General features: G+C 37.5%; 1 pseudogene across 1 annotated transcript; it reads left to right on the forward strand.

Annotated features, from left to right (window-relative positions):
• Positions 1 to 3,410: 3,410 nt before the first annotated feature.
• Positions 3,411 to 6,551, forward strand: LOC104538524 (annotated as a pseudogene). Its single transcript, XR_728113.1, has one exon. The product of XR_728113.1 is annotated as a protein unc-13 homolog C pseudogene (transcript).
• Positions 6,552 to 9,542: the final 2,991 nt, after the last annotated feature.

A 9,542-nucleotide genomic window follows, 5' to 3' on the forward strand; every position in this document is an offset into this window, starting at 1 on the left:
TTTCCTCTAGTGCCTTGGTGCTGTGACAGGAACTGCTGAACACCTTTTTACAGGGACTGCACTTTAATCTCATCTTCCCTGCTCTCCTCCAATACACACAGGCCTTTTGTAGTTGATTAATAGAGTAAAACAGGACTATGCTTCTGCCTGTTTCTTGCTTTTTTCATGGGACAGTCTGCACCCACAAAGCTACCACTGAGTGGAGAGGGCTGCTGTAAGGGCTATTCACTGGGATCCAAACAGAAGGTCAGCAGTGATCCAGCTATTCTTTTTAAATAGTGAAATGATTTTAGTTAAGATGATTCAATTTTATTTCTTTACAAAAATAGAGGGATGGTTTTCATAAAATGAAAAGAAATTTGGGAATCTGTGAGGACCTGGTGTTCAGACATGTAACTAAAACACACTGCTTGTATTATTTGAAAAGCTATCATTCTTAACCCTGCCCACTCTGCGCCCCTTCTACCTGACACGTTCATTTTAGGCTTCAGAATAAGATCCCCTATACCTGATGTTTCCAACTGACAAGTTTTATTTTGACAATGCTTTGGTATCAACAGTAACATTTAAATTAATCCAATCACTTGTTCACCATCAAGTTGATTGACAAGTCTATATTTAGACTCGCTATGGGTAAAAAGTTGAAGAAACTTTCATTGTGTCCTTTCTGTACTGATGGAACCCATTAACAATTTATTTTATTTCTAGTCTCACAGTCCATAACACTTTTCGGTTTCCTGCTCTATAACCATCTAGCATAAAGTCTGTATTTTACTGCTGTAGCATTTCAACTTGATTCTTTGTGCTTAGAATGAGTTAACCCAGCTTTGTTCAACTTTATCATGGAAATTACTTAAGTCAATACACAGGCAAAGTGAAAATAAAAACTAGGATCATGGTGATTCATTGGGAAACCTGGATAAATCCAGAAAACCACTGAATGACAACTTGCAGCTCATTCAAATAATTGACTTAGTCCTATGTGCTTCTCGAAAGACTGTTCCTTATTTCCTAGAATTTTCACCTATACTCATTTGAAATGGTAAGAACGACCCAATGCGTATCTTTACGGTAAGAAACGGATGTAACCTATAATGACTCAAACTGGATTCCATGGGTAGATGTACAACTTTAGAAAAGAAGTATATGACAGAGCAATGGTGGGCTGTAAACTGCTGACCAGATCACACGACCAATATAGCATGGAACTCGCATGACAGAACATAAATCTGCTCCATTTAGCAGATCTGTTTGTGTTTGTGACAGTGCAACTTTTAATTTACTGTGACGTTGTCAGAAACTGAGTTTATTTAAACTGAGTACTGAATTTGTAGCTATTTATAATACTTTATCTCTGATAAAGAGCATAGGTTAGGCATTGGATAAAATAGACATTAAATCAAGATTATTCTACATAGAAGAATGAAACATTTTTTTAAAAATGAATGAAAATGTTCCAGATTCCAATAATAGCTTCATTATTTCTTGATGTTTTGTAGCCTAAGCCAATAAAGAAGCCTTCCAGCTTGTTTATACATTGTTGGTTTGAAATCTTTGCAGTTAGAAGAATGTTCAGGTCATTTGAGTGCAGTTTGTAGAAAAGGACACTAAGAACCTGTGGTTGTGTGGGCAGAGGAGGCAGGCAGTCACGCTTTAAGTTTTGTTCAGGAAAAGGTTACAAACATTCACTGTAAGAGCTGAATGGTTAACAAGTGTTTCTACATCTAGAAACATGCCTTTGATATTGAAAAGCATCCCAGGATGGTTCGTTCCTCTACCAGTAATATGTGAAACCAAGACAGCCTTGGCTCTAGTGAGAGCTCTGTAATATTCTGAGAGATGGCATTTGCATGCCTTGAAAATCACATCCAGTCTCATTGAGCATTCTTTTGCTTCCAGACTTTACTTGCTTTTATTTCATTCTTAACACCCTGACTTCAGATATAAGCCTGGAAGAAAAAGAAGTCACAAGAGCTATGCTGATGCACGTATGTTAAAAACGTAATTCATGTTTCACAAATACTTCACCTTTTTTCAAATAACAGGCAGCAACTTCAGGAAGGATGAAGAACATCGTCTGTTCTTGTTCTGCTCACTTTTGTGCTGTATCCCAGGGTTTTCTTGTAACTGGAAAAGAAATAAGTCTATTTACATCTTCTGTGCCAGGATTCCAGAAGCCTACCAGGCTTTTACCAGCTTTGCTTGGGCTCTGTCCAACATGGTGCATTTTCCTGCTGCAGTATGAATCAGTAGTTAGTGTGTATTATTGACCATAACGTAAGTATAATAATAAGGTCAACGAAGACACACTGTGTAATAAAAAAATCAGGTCTTCAAGTGTGTGAGGGGACCATGATGTTTCATATAGTGCCATGCAGTTTGCAGTCAAAGAGGAGAGTTCATATCCTTAAGTCACCACAGAGAAGGTTTTAACCCTTCGTATACTCTGTGTCTAAATAAACTTCTTATTGTGCCAAAGAATTCTGAGCTGCTTTAGAAACTGAAATGGCTGTTTTGACTTTGTTGGATTTTTCTGAGCTATTAGTCTTGATTTTATTCTGCAGCTGTGAGACCGGGAGGTGACTGATATGCTGTATAAAAAAGTACATTTTTCTATCTAAAATGCATTGACTACATTTCTGTGGAGTACAAGCTTTTGTTTTATGGAATAGAAGCTTCCAGATACCTCATGAAATCTTTTGTTACTCCTCCATATTTTACATCAAATTGCTTTCCTGTTGTAATGGCACCCGGTTTTGTCCTAAGACTTGTCAATCGTATGTTTCTCCCTTTTCCTCTTGTTTTTTGTAGGGTTGGGGCTTTTTTAGTTGGTTTGATGTTGTTGTTTGTTTTGTTTTCCCTGTGACCAGAAAAATGTAAAATTCAGTAACCTGGATGAGAATGTTCCATCAGTTTTCATTTTGATTTTCTGTTATTTTCTGTTTTACTGGCTAGTAACAACTTGTTCGCCTGACTTTTGACCACTGCTGTATATTATATGGATCTAAATTGAAATGTCATTACTCTGAAAGAAAGCAGACAACGTTGATACTAAATATCTCAGTTAAAGAATTAAACTGGACAAAGAAGTCTGTAAATAAGTATAGTTTCTTTATGGTAAAAAGATTTGCTTGTAACTGCTTTCAGTTTCAATTGGTCATGAAAAATTATATTCAATTATGGGGAAAATAGAAATAAATACTTAATTGTTCTGTGTTTCCACTGTAACCCAGTTAAAACAACATCAGTTCTATTGAATAATTAGTTTGGTTGGCAGCCGTTATAATGTCATTCCCTCCTTTTTAGACTCTTCAAGAAGCTATGTGCAACAGAGTGAGATTTTGCAAGACATACAAAACTCCAGGATTTGGTTTTGAACAAGCAGATGTGTGATTATTTAGGGTTTTTTCTGTCGAATTATACCAGACCATCAATAGTTTCTGTCTGTAGTCTCTGTTGATTAAATATTTGCTGATGAACCCGTTGGACATACAAATACTTGGCTGCATCAAAAATTGTGTTTTCTGGAAACAGCTCAATATAAATTACACTCCATGGTTTCTGCCCTCTTAAGGAGCCTGATCTCATCTTACATATATAAGATTTGCAAAGGAATGTTTACAAAGAAATCGGGAAACAGTACAAAAAGGAAAGAGAGTTGTCAGAGCAAAAAGGAACAAGATTTAACTCAGATTGGACAAACAAAGAATCCAAAATTTTCTAATACCTTAAAAAGCACTGTTAAAAAGATTGCCAAGTGTCCATCTGCTCGCAACTTATCAACTGAAGAAGAGGAAAGTAACAAGGAATTTTCCCTTTCTCCAACATTCAGTTACAGAGTTGCTATTGCAAATGGACTGCAGAAGCATGTTTTTGTAACAAACAATAATAACGAAGATATCGTTCAAGATCTGTCTTCAAATGATAGTTCATATTCTGAGTCATTAAGTGAAGTAAAAAGTAACAGCAAGAAAAACGAATACTTATCACACACGATGCCTGTGAGACGCAACAGAAAAAGCTTGAGCAGCCTTGCACCATCTGATGGAAGTTCTGACGGAGAGCGTACTTTACACACGCTGAAGCTGGGAGCTTTACGAAAACTAAGGAAATGGAAGAAGAGTCAAGAATGTGTCTCATCAGACTCAGAACTAAGTGCGTGGAGGAAAACATGGGGCTTAAGAAGTAAATCTCTAGACAGAACTGGCCGTCACCAGAAATCAAATACTCTTGAACCTGGCTTTAGCTCAACGAGTTGCATCAGTCAGACCCATGATGTTATGGAAATGATCTTTAAAGAGCTTCAGGGAATAAGTCAAATTGAAACAGAACTTTCTGAATTAAGAGGACACGTTAATGCTCTGAAACAATCCATCGATGAAATTTCTAGTAGTGTAGAAGTTGTACAAAATGAAATCGAACAATTGCGAACTGGATTTGTGCAGTCTAGAAGAGAAACGCGGGACATACACGACTACATTAAGCAGATAGGGCATCCAGGAAACAAAGCAAGTCTTAGGTTTCTAAATGTGCCTGAAGAGAGACTTGAAACAACTGAAAGCACAGTTTACAAAATATTAATAGATAAAATGGGGTTCTCGGAGGCACAAAGCACTATAAAAATTGAGTTTGCCCAAAGACTGGGGCAGCAAAGAGACTGTCCAAATGCAAAGCCGAGACCAATTCTTGTTTACTTCGAGTCATCACAGCAGAGAGATCTGATTTTAAAAAAGTCTTATAAACTTAAGGGAACTGGCATTGGAATTTCTACAGATATCTTTTCCCATGACATAAAAGACAAAAAAGAAAGAGGGCTACCTTCCTCTCAGACATATGAGAGCATGGATATGAAACTTTTAACTGTGGAGACAAAAACTAAAATGCATGACTGGGAGTCACCTGACAGTGATAAAGACTTGGAATCAGATATAAATAAGAACAGTTATGCAAAGATATCTAAATCTGCACTTCAAATAAAAACAAGCACTACAAAGGGAAGTATCAAGTCCCCAGATATGACAGACCTTAATAGAACTGCTGACAGCAGCACCTTTTCAAACAGAGGAAATTATGACAACCAGTCACCAGAATTTGACAACTTGGAAAAACAATCAAAGACCTATTATTCAGACATGACTCCTCTGTGGCATTTACAGAATGACTTTGCAACGCCGAAACTTAGCCGTTCAGAGTCGGATTTCTCAAAATTGTGTCAGTCTTACTCTGAGGATTTTTCAGAAAATCAGTATTTTAGCAGAACAAATGGCAGTTCACTGTTGTCTTCCTCTGATCGAGAACTTTGGCAGCGAAAGCAAGATGATGCTACGAACTGGTATGGCAGTTCCCAGGATCAGACCTTTGTCCAAGATATGCAAGAGTATCCAGAGCAAAATGACGTAGAGAACACAGAAACTGCTGACAGTGGATTAAGCAATGGAATAATATGTGCATCTGGAGACAGAAGCCGCTATAGTGATTCTCAGCTTTCTTTACATGATGATCTTTCCCCATGGAAGGACTGGAATCAGTTGAAACAAGGGGAAGATTTGGGCCTAGACTCATCCACACAGGAGGTTTTTGTGTATGATATGAGCAGTCCTTCAGATCAACAGACAGATTTTGGGAAGTGCCAAAGTTCTGACCTCCAGTATGATACTGAAAGCTATGATTTTACCCTTGATGGTACTTCTCCATCATGTCCAGGCCTTGATAGTGAATCACAAAGTCAGTGGACTGGTCAATATGATGAATATCAGGAAACAAATTCTATCTCTTCCTATCAGAATCAAAACAGATTGCCTATGATGTACCGCAGTCAGAGCGAACTCCCAAGCGATGACTCGGAAGAAACAGCCCCTAAGTCGTGGCACAGCCGATTAAGCATAGATCTTTCTGATAAGACTTTCAGCTTTCCTAAATTTGGATCTACACTTCAACGCGCGAAGTCAGCTTTAGAAGTAGTCTGGAATAAAAGCACACAAAGTTTAAGTGGGTATGAAGACAGCGGATCATCTTTCATGGGAAGGTTTAGAACTTTATCTCAGTCTACTGCGAATGAGTCGAGTACAACACTCGATTCTGATGTTTATGCCGAGCCTTATTGCTACAAAGCAGAGTATGAGGAGGACTTGGTTGAACCACCTGGTGAGAACGAAACAGACTATGTAGAAGTAATGGAACAAGTCCTTGCTAAACTAGAAAATAGAACTAATAGTAGTGAAACTAGTGAGCAGGTCCAGGACTATGAACTGGGGCAGCCTTCGTATGAAACCCCATATGCCATACTACCAGAGGAACAATATGACATTCAGTTTGACAGTGTGGTCAGTGGAGAGATATTGGAAGTTGAAAGGGATGTGGCTGCTGACATAGAAGTAAGGGAAGATGAAAATCAGAATGTCCCCGAGGTGCTTGTTGAAACCCCAAAGAAAAAAAGAATACGACCATCATTTAAAGAAGCTGCTTTAAAAGCGTACAAGAAACAAATGAATGATATGGAAGAGAAGATCCTTGCTGGAGGTAATAGTATTTTAATAACATCTTTTAAGTGAAACATTGGTCTTACTAAAGTTGAACATTAATTTCTGTATGGTGCCTGCTCCTGCTTCGATTGAATTGGGTGACAAAAAGTCTGCTGATGTCTGGTTTTGTTCATAGCGTGGAGTAGTCCCATAGAAGTCAAAAGACTAGAATTTTACAAGTTTGTTTTGAAGGAACTTTCTGAAAATATTTAGTCAAACATGTTTGTAAGCAATTGTATTGCTTTGAATTTCAGTAACTTGAAAATTAAATTTCACAAGATTTAGATCCCAGAAAAAGAACTAAACTGGACACTGTTCTTGGTTTTCTTACAGCTTTATAAATGTATTCACAGGAGTACTCTGGAGTGTTCAGATATCACACTGCTTCCTTTAGCAGTTTTCAAGGCATGGTTGGTTCTATATTCATCCTGCTGCACTGTATTCTGCATCCTGTATGCAATCTATAACTTGTTATGTACTTGTGAGAGTGCAAGTCTGAACTGACTTTAATTCTGTCCTTAGCTGTACTCCCAGCAAGCACTCAAACAAGTGGTCAGTCCCCAGATGAGAGAAGAGAAGGTTGTGGAGGAAAGAGAAAAGTAGCATAAATGGTAGCATCCGTTATGAAGAGGCAGTAAAAGGGAATTTAGCTCACAGATGCTGTTAACAGATTTATTCATCTTTATCTTCTGCATTAACAGATTTCAAAGCAGACAGTCACATACGTAACTTTAATACCTCTAGTGGTATACAAATATGGTGATTTTCCGTATTAACACACACCATAATGCTAATGGTATAATATTGCATGTGCGTGTAATTGGGAGCACATATTTACCATAGCTAGCCAGATGGTAATTGTCACCTTGACTGAATCTTTGCTTTCATCTGCCTTGAAAAAATAATAATTTGATACATTCATTTTAAAGGTGAAGAATTGTGTCTTTAGCCAAAGTTTGTGTTTAGTAGTGAGTTTTTGTACGTGGACAACTACTTTTACAATAAACACATTGTGAAGTGTAAAGTGTGTTTCACAAGCAATTAAACATTGCTAATGTGAAAGTTTATTTTAAAGTATTTTCAGATAGTGTCATTATTCAGATAATGATATTAGACCGTAGATTTGTACTTTGCATATATTTTTCTACAGGACTGTACTAGACACTAGATGGTGTATGTATGCAGAAACAGCTAGTAATAGCTAGTATTTTCATGACGATTTTATGAAGCGTAGGAAGGGGGACTGCAGTCATTTTTACCTGATCATTGTTGTACAATAGGAACATACCGGTCTAAGGTCCTGATTAAAGAAAGCACACAGGGAAAATCCAAAAGAGGGAAACCCAAATTGGTTCCACTATTTAAAGTCTGTATATTTGTGTATGTTTTTAGATAATATATGCTGTTAGAAAATGAGAACTAACTTTGATAATACATATCATGGAGTCGGTTCTATGAATTAAATGCATTTGTTTTTCCTTCGATCTAGTAGGTGAAAGACCTCTTTCAGTCTTGTAGTCTATTGACATTTTTAAATTCTGAGTTATTGAACCACTTCATTTACTATATTTACAGAGAAGCCAACTTACCGCAAGGCCAGTTTATGAACATGTGTCATTCGGTGTAGACTATGGGACAAAAAGTGCCTGCATGGTTATAAGATGTCCCACTAGTACCACCATTTTTCTTTCCACTCAGATGAAGGATAAGGGAATACAGCAAGCGGTTACAGGGAATTTACGGTTGAACTGCTGCAACAACACTACTTCTCAGATTATTCTGAAAACAGTGTGCATTGACTCTTGGGCAGCAGCTCTGCTTTCCCTTCACGCTTAGTTTTCCACACCCAAACCACTACCAACAGGGAGGACTCATGTTTCCATCAGAGATTCTGCCTCAGTATTTACTAACTGGTTTGGTACAAATGTATCTTCAGATCCCGTAACATGCCCAGCAACACTTACTAGCCAAACAATCTGTTAAGGTTTACGTCTGATGGATGAATATGATAGTTTACCTTTTAATGAATTCAGAACATCTAACAATTCTTCAGAATTTAAAAAAATTCAAAATTTATTACCTAGCTGGAGCAGTCCACTAAAATAATGCGTTGTTTGAAAGCTGCTTCTGCTGAGAGATGTGCAGTATTACTGCAGTCAAATCTTGCTTGATTTTGCTCTGTGAGCTGGGTGACTGACATTGCAGACAGACTGTTCACAGATAATGGAGTGCACAGATGGAATCTCCATCCTTGGAGATGTTCAGAAGGCATCTAGACATGGTCCTGGACAATACGCTGTAGGTGATCCTGCTTGAGCAGGGTTGTTAGACAAGAAGGCCTCCAAAGGTCCTTTGCAGCTTCAACAGTTATAAAGAAATACGTATTTTGAATACCTTGTATCCAGCCTTTGAAGCAGGAGTCTTCTTAATGTCAGTTTGTCCTCTGAGACAGAACATGTTTAACTGTTCATTAATTGATTTGCACAGCAATTTTGATTTAGTACAGGAAACATTGTGTGAATCAGTTCTTAAAGGAGTTCAACAAAACACACATAATGTACAGTTTGTAGCCTCTCAGTTTTCACAACCTGCCCCCTCTTCTTTACATGTGGATTCATGCATATCCAGAGGATACTTAATTTATCATTTAAGCAAAGAGTAGTCTGGAGTATTATATCTTCCTTTTAATATTTGCAGGAGCAGGGCTAACTTCAAAGAAAAGTGACTAATAGTTGATCTAGGTTATACACTATTTTTATGACATTTTTTAAATTATTATTATCTTACCCTTATAACTGTTTCCCGGTCAACTTCTGCTTTCTTATTTGCAGATGGAAAAGTACTAGTTGCAGATCAAGTTCCTTGCATTAATCTTCATTATATATCCAAAGCATAACCTATTGTTTATTGAATTGTTTCTTCTCTCCCTATAGGAAGGAACAGGTAGACAGCAATCTGGCCAACCAGAAATATAGCCAGATAATACAGTAGTGTTATTGCTCCAATTCAGAACAGAAGAAA

This window comes from Mesitornis unicolor, unplaced genomic scaffold (genome assembly GCF_000695765.1).
Source record: "Mesitornis unicolor isolate BGI_N332 unplaced genomic scaffold, ASM69576v1 scaffold2523, whole genome shotgun sequence".
NCBI lineage: Eukaryota > Metazoa > Chordata > Aves > Mesitornithiformes > Mesitornithidae > Mesitornis > Mesitornis unicolor.